Raw genomic sequence first — 12,776 nt, 5'->3', positions numbered from 1 at the left:
CCATGGCAGCAAGCCATGCAGCAGCCATGCAGCAGCCATGCAGCAGCCATGCAGCAGCCATGCAGCAGCCATGCAGCAGCCATGCAGCAGCCATGCAGCAGCACTGTGAGCACAATGGCGGAGCGGGGTCCGTGTCAAGGGGCACGATGGGGCTAGAGCTCTAGGAGCAGCGCCCCGCCGGGCCGTCCCGCGCCGTCCCGCGCCGCTCCAGGCAAACGGTGCTAAAAAGGCGGCAGGCGGCAGGCTCGCCGGGGGCGGCCGGGCCGGGGGAGTGCGAAGGGAGAGGGAGTGCAGTGCACCCTCGTCCTCATTGCGCTGCCGCGCCGCCGCTGCGCTGCTGGCAGAACGAGGGGCAGAAAGGACAACAGCGACGGCCGTCTCAGACGGACTCTCCCTCCCAGTGGGACGCTCCCAGGGGGACTCTCCAAAGGGACTCGCCCAGAGGGACGCTCTTAGAGGGACGCAACGCTCGAGATCCTTGACAAAAACGTCCTGAAAAAAGTAAAAACAACCACAAAAAACTTGAACAAGAAGCAGAGTGGCCTTGGCACTCGTTCGTGCAACATTGTCGTTGGGATGCACGAACTGGGCGGGCGGGGCGCTCTGGTTCGGTTCTAGCTTGGCTGCGCGCTCGGGCCGCGCTCGGGCCGCTCGGGCGGGACGGACGCGTTGCTGTTTTCGCGGGATTATTTCTCCCCGGGTCTTATTTCCGCATTGCGCGCGAGCAGGCGGGGCGGGGAGGCATTACGTATGCACGAGGAGGCGGGGCGGGACGGGGCGGGGTGGGTGGGGTGGGGTGGGGTGGGGTGGGGTGGGTTCGGGCGAGGCGAGCTTTGCGGCCTGCGCACTGCAAGATCACGGCCAGCCCAAGAGGGACCAAGTGAGAGCAAGTGGGACCCGCTGGCTGAAACTTATAGGGGCTGTTGGCTGGGCTGCGCTGCTGCAGACTGCTGGCGCGCTGGCGCCGACTTGCCGTGGAGGACGCCGTGTAGGTCCTCGCCGCCATGCAGGCCCTCGGGGGCGTCACAGGAGACCGCGCCACGGTGGCGCGGTGGCGTGCCGCTCGCGGTGGCCGCACAGTGACGGCGCAGAAAATGATTTCCGAAACGGAGCAGGCAAGCCGAGGCAAGCAGACGGGGGAGCGGACAGCTGCCGCTGCGGGCTGCGCGAGCCACCCCGACGTGCCGTGTGCGAGTCGCGAGTCACGCTCCGCGGGCTCCGCGCCAAAGTGGCCCTCCCGGGTACCGTGTGCCGTGTGCGCCGCCACGGACCCAGATTGAGTCACGCCGAGACGTCGTGACGTCGTGACGCCGTGACGGGCTTGTCAACGCCCCACACGTCCGGCACGGCGCAGGGCACGGCACCCAGCGGCCCGCGCGCTCGAAGCCTGCGTGTGGCGCACGCGGCACGCTGACGCCGTGGCCTCGCCGTCGCGCTGGGCCTGAGTCGGTTGGGCGGCGGCGCAATCCTGTCCTGACCCAACTCGACTGGCGCCGCCCCCACGCTACCCCGCCCCCAGCCCCGCCCCCAGCCCCGCCCCCAGGTGCGTGATGGATTTAAGACGGCGCCGTATCGCGCCGCGCTGCCCCCAACCCCGGCCAGAGCCAGGCCAGAGCCAGGCCACGCCGCAAAGGCCTGCCGGGGTCACGCCACGACAGTTTGAGACACGAAAAATTGTAATGACGCGAACCGCTATAAATATAGCAAGTTCGGAACGGGTCGCGGCGGCGGCGGCGGCCTCCCCTGCGGTGCCTGCGGCGGCGCGCGGCCGTCCTGGAAGAGGCGGTCGAGTGCTACCTCGGGGACGGAGGGGAGGGGGCTGTGACGAAGTGGGCCCAGGTGCGTCGAGGCGTTTAGCGTTATCACGGTCACCCTGGCAATGAGGGGGAAAGGGGGGGGCAGAGGGAGGGGGAGGGCTGCATGCAAAGACCCGCAAAGGATTAAACTGCCGTAGGGCCCAACCCCAGTGGGCCCAGTGGAAAAGGGGGCGGGGGTGAGGCTTTGCAGTGTGCCGTCGAGGCTTACCGAGATCATACGCTCGGAATGCGACGACTTAAGCCGGGCTGGCGTTGGCGTTGGCTTTGGGATGAGCAGAGTCGCCGTCGTGTGACGGAGCGGGAGGCCAAGTGGAGCGAGCTCTCCAGCGAGGGAGGGCGCCGGGGAGGGCCGCCGCCGCCCCGCCGCCGCGATGCTGCCGTGTTGTGCCGTTGGCACTCCTTTGGCCGCCTTTGCCTCGCCTCTGGTCTCGGCCGCATTATTTTAATACACGGCCGGCCCCTCGGACACCCCGCCCTGCCCTGGGCCCGCCCCGCCCCGCCCCGCCCCGCCCCGCCCCGCCGCGCCCTGCAGTGCGGTCAGACCGCACCTTTACCGAGGGAACGACCGCACGGCGGGCAGTCCGGCCGGAGCCTTCCGGGGGAAACGTTGGTGGACCCTTGCTGGGAGAAAGAGACGGATGGAAAGAGAGAGGTCGATCGAGTGTCGGTTCTCATGGCACTGCGACGCCGTCGAACGCGGTGACTTGGGCCTCGAGTGAGGCCGATCTTGCGCACGATGTACTTCGGCCCGTGACTCGGCGTTCTCGTCTCTGTTGCCTCTCACGGTGCTAAAGGCGCCCCGGCTGATTCCGAGAGTGCGCCGTCTCCCTCGCACTCATGGGGCGTCCCGTAGGGGTGCGAGGGAGACGGCGCGAGGAACCAGTGTTGTGCGCGGCGCGTAATGAGAACTAAATTGGCCAGCCAGGCGCAGCGAGGCGGACTGGACGCCGCCAGCGCGCCGCCAGCACGGCCCACGCCACCACGCTGCCACGCCGCCAGTGCGGCAGAGGGTGTGAATAATTAAGACGCGAACGAACCCCCCTCCCCCTCTCCTTTTCCAGATCACGGCCCAGCCAGATGACAGCCAGCGCGGTGTGCAGCGTGTTGTGTGTGTGTTCGTGTGTATGTGTGAAGTGTGTACTCTGTACAGAGGCCGGTGGCGGGGTGATGGGGTGGGGGCGGGGTAATGTGTCTCGGCGGGGATCGAAACAAAGGGCGGAAGTCTGGCCGTGTGCGCTGAATTTTTCATCGTCCCGCCCTGGAAATAGAGCTAGAGCGGCTGCGTGGTGTGCCGAGCCCTCTAGCCGAGCCCTGGCCGAGTGCAGGCCGAGCGCGCTGCAGTCGTGCAGGCGGCATCACGTGCCTCGTGCTTCGTGCTTCACCCGGACGGCCAGGACGGCCAGGACGCTCGATTCGAACGGGTCGAACAGAGAGACCGCCAGGGCGCCAGCCAGGGCCTTGAAGTTGAGGCGCGGCGAGCGCAGCGCGTCCTGATTATCGCGGCGAGTCGCGTCCGGTGGCCGACGCCGCCCTTCGACCTGCAGCAGCCCTGCGGCGCTCTAGCCTCGCCGAGGGCCGCGCTGCCGCGCTGCTTAGGCGAGGCCGCGTGCGCGTTTTATTGGCCGAGCCGCTGAATCTTTTAGATTTGCACAGATTCTGAGGAAGTAAACATTCGAGATGGACCTCACCTCCCCTGTTATGTTTTATGTACGCGCCCGAGATCCATCCGGTCCGGCGCTGGCTGGCCCGAGCGAGGCGGGGCGGGGCGGGGCGGCCCGAACGGGCGGACTGGGCCGGGCTGTTCGCAGCCACCTTCACGCAGGCCGAAGGGGCCGAGGGGGCGAAGGGCAAGCCCAGCGGGTGGACCGGCGAAAAGGGTTCGGCCGCTTTACGGCCAAGTGGACGACGGCGCGGACGACGGCGTGGACGGGACGGCCTGGCGGCTCGTTGGGCCGCCACTGCCGGTTACTCATTCATCGAGGAGCGCGGCGCGGATGGCCGCGGCCAGGCCATGGCCAGGCCGAGTCAGTGCTGCGCTCGCTCTGTCTCTCTCGCACCCCGCGACCCCTGGCACCCCGGCACTGAAATATTTTTTTTCCGCTGGTCTACGTCGTTTTCTTTCGCGTTCGGCGTCGCTGAGTCACTGACCGGGGCTGCCGCCGTGCTGCCGAGGGTGTGACGGGGCGGTGGCGGGTCCGGGTGCGACACGTCGCTTTGCTTTCGACTTAGCCAGACGGCGCGCGTCGCGTCCCCAGACCGTAGCACCCCCGCGAGGAATTGCTTTCCCTTCTGAGTCATTGGCTCACATTGGCGCCAGCGCGCCAGCGTTTTGCTCGCAGAGGTACCTGCGAAAAGGAACGTGTCGCACAGGGGGTGTGGGGGAAGGGGTGGGGGCGGGGTGCGGGACGGCGGAGAGGAGCCATGAATAATTCAAAAAGCCCGGCACAGACGTTGTGGCTAGGCCAAGACCCCTCCCCTCCCCCACCCCTGCGGCGGGGCGGCGGGGCAGGTCTCCCCAGGCGGACCTTGTCGTCGCCGCTTAGGTAAGTTTCCCGTGTCATCTTTTCGCGCTGTCAGACAACGGCCCCGCTCCGTGCCCCCTCCCCCCCCCTCCCTCCCCGTCCTGGCATCTGGACCGCCCTGTCCGCGTCGCATTGTTACATTGTTCCATCGCCTCGTCGCGCCGCTTGTCCAGGAAGGGGCGTATTTGCCAGTCAAAGCGACGGCGGCACGCGCTGGGCTGGGCTTGCCGGGCGCTCCGCACAGCACTGCTTTCGTCGGCCCCTCTCGCCCCCACCCACGCGGCGTCCGCGTAGGGGTGCGAGAGAGACGCGTGCGGTGCGTGCACTCGTATTTGCATCGGCCCCGTTGGCGGCAGTGGGGGCGGCGCCGGGGGCCGGCCGAGTGACTTTTAGCACTTTGGGCGGCGAGCAGGACGAGTCTGGAGCGGGGCGGCAGGGAGCCCTCGACCCCCTCGACGGACAACTTGGAGGGAAAGGGCGAAAAGTGGCAAGGCAGATAAGGGAAGGGAAGAGCGGGGATAAAACGGTGGGCCGGCCAAGCAGCCAAAGCCAAAGCCTCGCCGCGCCGCCGTGTGGAGAACAGCGCGCCGGACGCCCGCCGAGAATGTTGACGATCGGTGTCTCCTTTATTTGGATTGACAAAGGCCGGCGGGGCTTATCTTAGCGGCGGCGGCGTGAACAGTTCGTTCTGTCCTCGCTCTGTCTCTCTCGCTCCCCGGCGGAGCGCCCCACGAGTGCGAGAGAGACAGAGCGGCGACGGAAGCACTGTCCCGAACCAGCCTGCAGGCCGTTCCGCCGTGCATCTCCCTCCGGATCTGACCTACGTGCTCGGGCATTAAGCAGCACGTGCAGGCCGTGAAGCAGGCTAGGGGAGGTGGCGGAAGTGGCGCCCGCCGGCCGCACCACTCCACACCCCGCCGCGCCGCCCCGCCGCCCCGCCGCCGTCTACGTGGCGAATCGCGGCCCGCGCCATGCATTATTTGCGCGCGCGGAACTTTAAAACAGAGTCGTGGCGGGGCGGGGCGCGGCGGCGGCGTATTGGGCCAAGGCGGCCAAGGCGGCCAAGGCCTGGCCCGCGTCTCGGACCGCCCCATCCGGCGGCGCGGCGGCGCGGCCCCTTCACGGTGACCTTCTCCTCCTCCAGCGCGGACGACGCGCAAGTTGCCGACAACTTTGTCTAATTTCAGTTTCGGAGTCCGCTCACCTTCCTGCAGCCAGGCGGCCGCCGGGACGCGTGCGGGGCGCCTTGCTCTCGATGCCGTCTCGGAAGCGGCCGACCCTGGCGGCCCTGGCGGCCCTGGCGGCCCATGGTTGGGCCGCCCCTGGCGAGCATGGGCGGGATGGCCGGGCAGTGGGTCCCGCCACGGGCAGGCTGGGCAGGTCAGGGGAGGGGGGAGGTGCTCCGCGAGTGTTGAGATGGGCCGACCGGCCGGCCGTTGCGGCCACGGCGGCCAGTAGACTCGCTCTGCCTCTGTCGCACCCCTACAGAACGCCACGAGTGCGAGAGAGACGTAGCGAGGACAGCAACGCTCCTCGGACACAGCCAGCGGGCCGGGCCTGGCTGAGGCCTGGCTGGGTCACCTCCGCGTGTCTTTGTCCACCTCACCTTGAACCGCCCCGCCGCGGCCGCCATTACAGGAGTCGCATTCCAGTGGGGCCGCTCGCTGCTCCGCGGCTGGCAGGCACAGCAGGCACCGGCAGGCTGCAAGTAGAGACCTAGAGACTGACGGAGAAGCGCGGGCGCCGTCGCGCGCTGGCGGCCATTTTGTCTGGGCCGGCCCAGAGGGGAGCGGGGAGGGGACAGGGAGCGGAGCGGAGAGCGGTGCGGTAAGGTGGGGCCAGGCGGAGCGCAGCAGACAGACCGAACAGTTTTTCGGCCACAGCTCGAAAACCGTTCAAGTTAGAGTGGTACAGTAAGCGAGCCGATTGTAGCTTGTACAGAGACCTACAATCGGCTCGCTTACTATACCCGTCTATCTACAACGGTTTGGAAGCTGTGGCCGAAAAACCTTCTCCAGCCGTTAAGTGCGTGCGCCGCCATTTTGTCTGGATTATGAGACAGCTCTCCGGCCGCGCGCGGGGAGTATGAGAAACTGTTGGTGCGCTTATCGGCGCCCGCGCTTCTCCGTCAGTCTCTAGGTCTCTAGCTGCAAGGACGTGGCGCCGCGTCCTGGATGGCGTGGATGGCGTGACACGCTTTCGTTCTGTCCTTTTGCATTTCCACTGAAAGAGAATACCAGAGAGCGGCGTGACTGTACAGTGAGCCCGGCAGTCCCGCCCCGCCCCGCCACTGGCTGCGCGGCAGTCCGGCGCGAGGAATCGAACCCGTGGCCTTGCGCAGCGGACGCCTGGACGGGGACGCCGCCGGCCGACCGACGCGTTAGCCCGCTCGGCCGCGCAAGCTGCGCAAGCTAGCGCGTGAAATACAGGGTGGCCCATCGACCCCGTCGGCTTTGGAAGGTAGGCCACCCATTCGACACGCACGCAGGGAGTAGCGACGACGTCTCCCACTGCCCCCACTCCGTCCTTTCCAGTGGCGCGCTTGCTCGCGCAGTCTCCCCTCCCCCTCTCGACCGCAGTGTTGACGTCTGCCGCCGTGAGCTGCGAGTGACGCGCAGTTCAGAACGTAAACATCAACAATCAGTTGTGCAACATGGTGAACTTCACGCAGAGGGAGTACACGGACATGATCAAGGTTCTCGGTGCCGTGAATGATAACTTTGCTGAGGCTTCTCGCGAGTACGCCCGTCGTTATCCGGAACGTCCGCGACACCCAGGAGCGCTGGTTTTTCGTCGTCTCGAAATTAACCTAGCACTTCACGGCCGGTTTGCTGCGCCGCGCAACGCTCCCAGGCCTCGTGAGGCGCACGCTGCTGCAGTGATGCAACATTTCGAAGACAACCCACATTCCAGTAAGTTGAGAGAAAAGCACTGTTTAATTCCCGTGGTAAATGGCACTGTTGTTTGAACTTTCGAACGCGTTTGGTTGCAGGTCAGAGAGCGGCCGCGCTCGACCTCAATTTGCCGAGGCTCACGGTCCAGCGAGTCTTGAAAGATGCGGACTGGCATCCTTTCAAAGTCAAGCTGAATCAGGGCCTTCGGGAGGGCGACGCGGCGCTTCGGCTGGCGTACTGCAGATGGCTCGTAGATCAGCCTGCAGGATTCGCGGCCAATGTCCTGTGGTCAGACGAATCCAATTTTGACAACGAGGCCAATGTCAACCGCCACAACTGCCACTACTGGGCCCCGAGGAATGAAAATCCAAATTGGGTCCGCCACATTGATTTTCAAAACAAGTGGAGTGTGAACTGCTGGGGTGGTGTACTCGGTGACCATGTGATTGGGCCCCATTTCTTTGAAGGACGACTGAACGGACCAGGCTACCTTAATTTTTTGGAAAATGATTTGGGTGTCCTCCTTGATGCAGTGCCGCTTCAAGTGCGCCTGAATCACTGGTACCAACAGGATGGGGCCCCTCCACACTGGGCTTTAGTAGTGCGGAATCACCTGAATTTGGTAAGAACAAAAACAATGTTACGCTTGTTTTTTTTTTCCTAATTTCTTCTTGCATTCACCGCTTTCATTTTTGCCGTAGGTTTACCAGAACCGCTGGATTGGCCGAGGCGGGCCAGTGGCGTGGCCTCCAAGATCGCCCGATCTGACACCCCTTGACTTTTTCCTCTGGGGCCATGTCAAGGGCAGGGTGTACGAGACGAGGCCGGACACTGTGGAGGAACTGCGGGACCGAATCGAGAACGCGTTCCGGGGCATTACGCCCGGTATGCTGCGTCGGGTTCACCTCAACACCATTGAGAGGGCCAACCAGTGCATCGGCCAAAATGGCCAAACCTTCGAGCATTTGTTTTACAAGTGAGAAGGTTCCAAGCGGCCCGTTACAGTGCTGTCTTTTTCTTTCTTGAAGCTGTGATTTCCTTTTTAATTTTTGTTGACACAGAGATTTAATTTTTGTTATTAAAAGGCACAAACATCCTTTGTTTTTCATTCATTAAATGTTGACCCGTGACATCCCTCGCGACATTCCCTCTTGACCAGCCGTGGACCCAACGGCAGGGGAGGGGGGGCTGCGCGAGCATGCGCGCCGCTGGACAGTACGGAGTGAGGGGAGTGGGGGACGTCGTCGCTACTCCCTGCGTGCGTGTCGAATGGGTGGCCTACCTTCCAAAGACGACGGGGTCGATGGGCCACCCTGTATGCACACAGCACCACTGTTTCGCCGCTCTGCAAGGGTGGGCCGGGCGGGTGGCTGGAGGGGCCTGCAGGGGCTGCATTTCGTTTCCATCCAAGGTATTATATGTAGCGTGGCGGGGCGGGGCGGGGCGGGCGGTGGACTTGTTGCAACTGCGGAAGTGCAGCCGTTCCACGGCATTCCTCGCTGGCCTCGCTGGCCTTGCCTGGCCTTGTCCCGGGACTAAAGTCTGGCCGGGCTGCACCTGCGCCGCCACTGTCATGGCATTTGCCTCCACCGCCCGCCCCGCACCGCCCCGCCCCGCCTGCAATTGTTCTGTTTTCCTGCCCCGCCACCAGCCCCAGCCGGCCGCCGCCCTGGCAGTAGCAGTCCGGATTCCCGCTGCACCTAACCCCCTGCAGTGAGGTTCCCGTCCACCCCGCCCCTCCGCCTCCACAACTCTTCACTTGTTCTGCACTCTTCCCCTTCCTGCTGTGGCCGCTCTGGCCGCTCGGGCCGTGCGCAACACGCGACCAACCCGCCCCGCCCCGCCCGGGGCGCGCGTGCGACGCGGCGCGACTCCGGTTGCCATGCAATGGGGCGCCTGGCGCGATAGGGGCGCTGGCGGCCGCGGCGGGGCGGGGCGCGGTGGGGTGCAGAAATCTATTTTAATTTCGGGCTTATATGCAGTCGGCCGCGCTGGCGGGCAGGCGGGCAGGCGGGCCGGCGGCGGGGGTTGCGTGGCGCGGGAAATGCTGGAAGGCCTAGCGCTAAGTGCACGCGGTCGACGCGGTGCCGTGCCGTCGTGCCGTCGAGCTGCGCGGCCGCGAGCACGGACCGAAAGAAAAACGGGTCCCCTTCCGCCATTTTTCCAGCGACCGGCTGCGGAACGTGGCAAACTGATTTTCCTGCTCGTTAACGGCTGCAACGCGATAGGATAGAACCGAGCTCCGCGGCCACGGCGCCACGGCGGTTCGATGGTGCTATCTCTCTCTCTTTCTCCGCCGCCACCGCCCCCTGGGCGCGCAAAGTATAGCGGCGGCGGGGCCCGTCTGGGGCACTGCCGGCACGGCCAGCACGGGGCGCGCAACACACATCTTGTAATCGCCTTTCCGCTTCCGCCGCCTCGCTGGAGAGAAATCCCACTAGACACCGACCGCCTGGCGGCCTGGCGGATCATTCCAATCCATCTCGGGGAATCGCATCGGGCGGCCTCCCCTCCCCGGGGCGCCCTGGCCGGGGTGGGGTGGGGGACCCGCGTGAGACGGCGAGGGAAATGCTCCTCGTGCACGTCGACTACGTCGGCGAGCTCCTCGGCCGCGCGGCGAGACAAGGCACAGCAGCGTTGCTAAGCACACCCCCGGGACAGGGACCGGAGTGGCAGCCGGGCCGAGTGGCGCGGCGGCAGGCAGTGGCAGGGCGCACAACGAGTCCAAGTCCAAACCGCTCGCACCAGCTGGCCGCTCGCCGCCCTGGCCGCGACCCGCGTCATCGCGGACGGCATCCTGGAGGTCGTGACCGCAACTAGCTTGCTCGACACGTCGACACGTTTCCCCGGCGAGTGCCTATTAGTGCCGCCGCCGTCTGGCCTGCCTGCCCGGCCTGGCAAGGCCCGTCGGCGAAAGGTCAAAGGAGCCACAGCCACGCGCGCCGCCGCCTCGCCTCGCCGCGCCACTACACTAGGCCGGGCCCTCGGAACACTTCGGAACGTCATTACGACTTCTCTGTGGACTTGGCCGCGGTGCCGCCAGGTTGCGTGGCGTGGGTAGCGCCCCGCGCCGCCGCCGTGGAGCCCTGCAGGTCCACGTCGGCGTCGGCCGCCGCCCGCCGCGCGTCCTCCAGGGGGCCGACGCCCCGCCGCGACGCGCCGCGCCGGCAGGGCAGACCAGCTCGGACCAAGTTCCGGACAAGGAAAACAAAAACAAGGAAAAGTGGCGTGTTGACTGGAAAGGGTGGGGGCTGAGCCTTTGCCTTGTTTTCCCGCCAAGCTGTGTGGCGGCAGAACGGCGCGGTGTCGAGGGGGGGGGGAGAGAGTTGTTGAAACTGCAGGGGAAACGGCGCGTCCTGCTACTGAAGTTTCGTCTCGAATAAAAAGATTCCTTTATAAAGACGCGCTGCTGCGCTCCTGTTTGGTTTTGTAGTGGTTTAGTGTAACGGAGCGGTGGCGGAGTTTCCACTACGCTGTTGGGATTGTAACCTGACGAGGGTCCCGCCACGCCCGCTATCCGCGATCCTGCGGGCACCCCCTGCCGTGCCGCCTGCCGCCTCACCGGTCGGGGAGTGAAGACACTGGAAGACACACGAGACTGGCAAGTGGCTGCCAGCCTGCCAGCCTGCCAGCCCTGCCAGGCCGTGCCAGGCCGTGTTGTTGTTCTTGCCGGGGAGGGCCGGGGAGGACATCCGAGAAGACGAGCCGGGGCTTGGCTGGCTTGGCTGGCTCGGTGCGTACCAGCCGCTTTAATCTGAAGGGGGCCCGCCAAAGTTGCGCGGCCTCTTGTTGCAGAAGACGATTAATTACCCCCCTCCCCCCTCCCCTTCTCTCACCCCCACTCCCCGCTGCCGCCGCAGCGTGCATCCTTCCTCCTTTCAAACCGCCTTTTCCCGCCCGCTCGGCGCGCTCGGCGCCCGCTCCATGAAAGGCCCCACGCTGTTTATATTGTGTCGCCACCCCGTGGATGGCCTTCTCGGCGAGGGACTCCTCCTCCAGCGCGCCTAGCGCTGCGGCGCTTGCCCAGGGCTGCCTATGGGCCTGCGGCAAGGCCTGCGGCCTGCGCGGCCCGCCCGGCCGGCCCGGGGGTCGATGCCGGGGGACCTGGAATGCGGAAGTCCAGATAACGCGGCCGAACTCGCACACACAAAGAGCGCCGAGAGAGAGAGTTTAGTTCGCGGGAGATAGATACTGGCGAGTTTGGCCGCGGGGCAATATATACAGTATCGCACATCGCGCGCGAGAAGTGGCCACACCTAGTTACACCGCGTGGTGCAGAGGGAAAAAACGGCCGCGAAATTATCTAGTAGAGTCCCCGGGGGCGGGGAAGGGGGAGGGCGAGGGGTTGTCAACATGGCTGGGGCGGCGAGGAAATTAAAAGGTAGCAGTGGCGTAGCGGGCAGGCCAGCGCCAGCCAGGGCCAGGCAGGGCCAGGGCCCCACTCCCACTAAAGCCTGCCCGACATCGGAGAAGCTTGTTTCCGCAAGGTGCTTTTGCCAATTGGACCGCCCCTTTCTCTGTGTGCGTGTGTGTGCGTGTGAGTGTTTATGTGTGTGTGTGTGCGCGCGTCCACCGCCATGGTCGTGTTTTCCTCCTCGCCGTCAGGTGAATTGTACGACTGCGCGCCGTGCTGCGCGCTGCGCCTCGCCGCAGCGACAGGCCGAAGCTCCCTTACTCTCCCCCAAGGACGCGGCCAGGACGCGGCCAGGACGCCCCAGGCCCACGCGGGGGAGGAGGGGGGGGGCAGGCACGCACTCCAGCAGCACCAGACATGTGGCGGCCTGATATTACTATGCATGGGCGTGCCGCCGTGGCGCCGTGCCGTGCGGTGTGCCGATCCCCCAGGCTCGTTTCATATCCCCCTACCGCCTACGATCTTCCCTCGTGTTTTTTTACTCTTTTTATTTTCATCCCGCTTCTTTCCGGCCGGCTCATCGCGGCCGCACCTGCCAAACAGGGCGGGCGATAGCTCTGATAGGTTCCGTGTTGACAGATTGCTTTCATTAATTCACATTCATGAACCCGTCTGTCCGTCTGCCTGTCTGTCCGTCCGTCTGTCTGTCCGCCTGCCCCCTGACGCCGTTCCTTCTTGTCTGTCGCACAGGGTCCCAGAGGCACGGCAGCCTTCGCCGCGCGGACAGCACGGCCGAACCGAAAGCACCCAGGAACCCACAGGAACCCACAGGAACCGCGCTGCAACGGCGGCTGCATGGCGGCGGGCAGCGAGGCACGGTCAGTACAATCCGACATCTCTGTTGTCGGGTCCTTTCTCTTGCAGGGTAGCCTGGGGGGAAAGTTTTGTCCGGGAAAAAAGCTGACCCCATGAATTATTTCTTTTCGCAGTGGACTGAGGTGAAAAAAGTTGGAGAGGCCGATTGGGTGGGGTGGAAAGGGGAAAGGGGGATGTGAGTCCCCGAGCCCGGGCAGGGCGGCAGGGCGGCAGGACACGGTGTATATGGCTGGAAACGGTTCGACCCAGTGGAGAGTGGCCGGAGCAACCCTAGCGGCCCGGCCCGGCCCGTCGGCCCACCGGGCCATTCAAT

This window comes from Thrips palmi, unplaced genomic scaffold (assembly GCF_012932325.1).
Source record: "Thrips palmi isolate BJ-2018 unplaced genomic scaffold, TpBJ-2018v1 HiC_scaffold_1, whole genome shotgun sequence".
NCBI classification, from domain to species: Eukaryota; Metazoa; Arthropoda; class Insecta; order Thysanoptera; family Thripidae; genus Thrips; species Thrips palmi.
Note: the sequence above shows the minus strand (reverse complement) of the source record.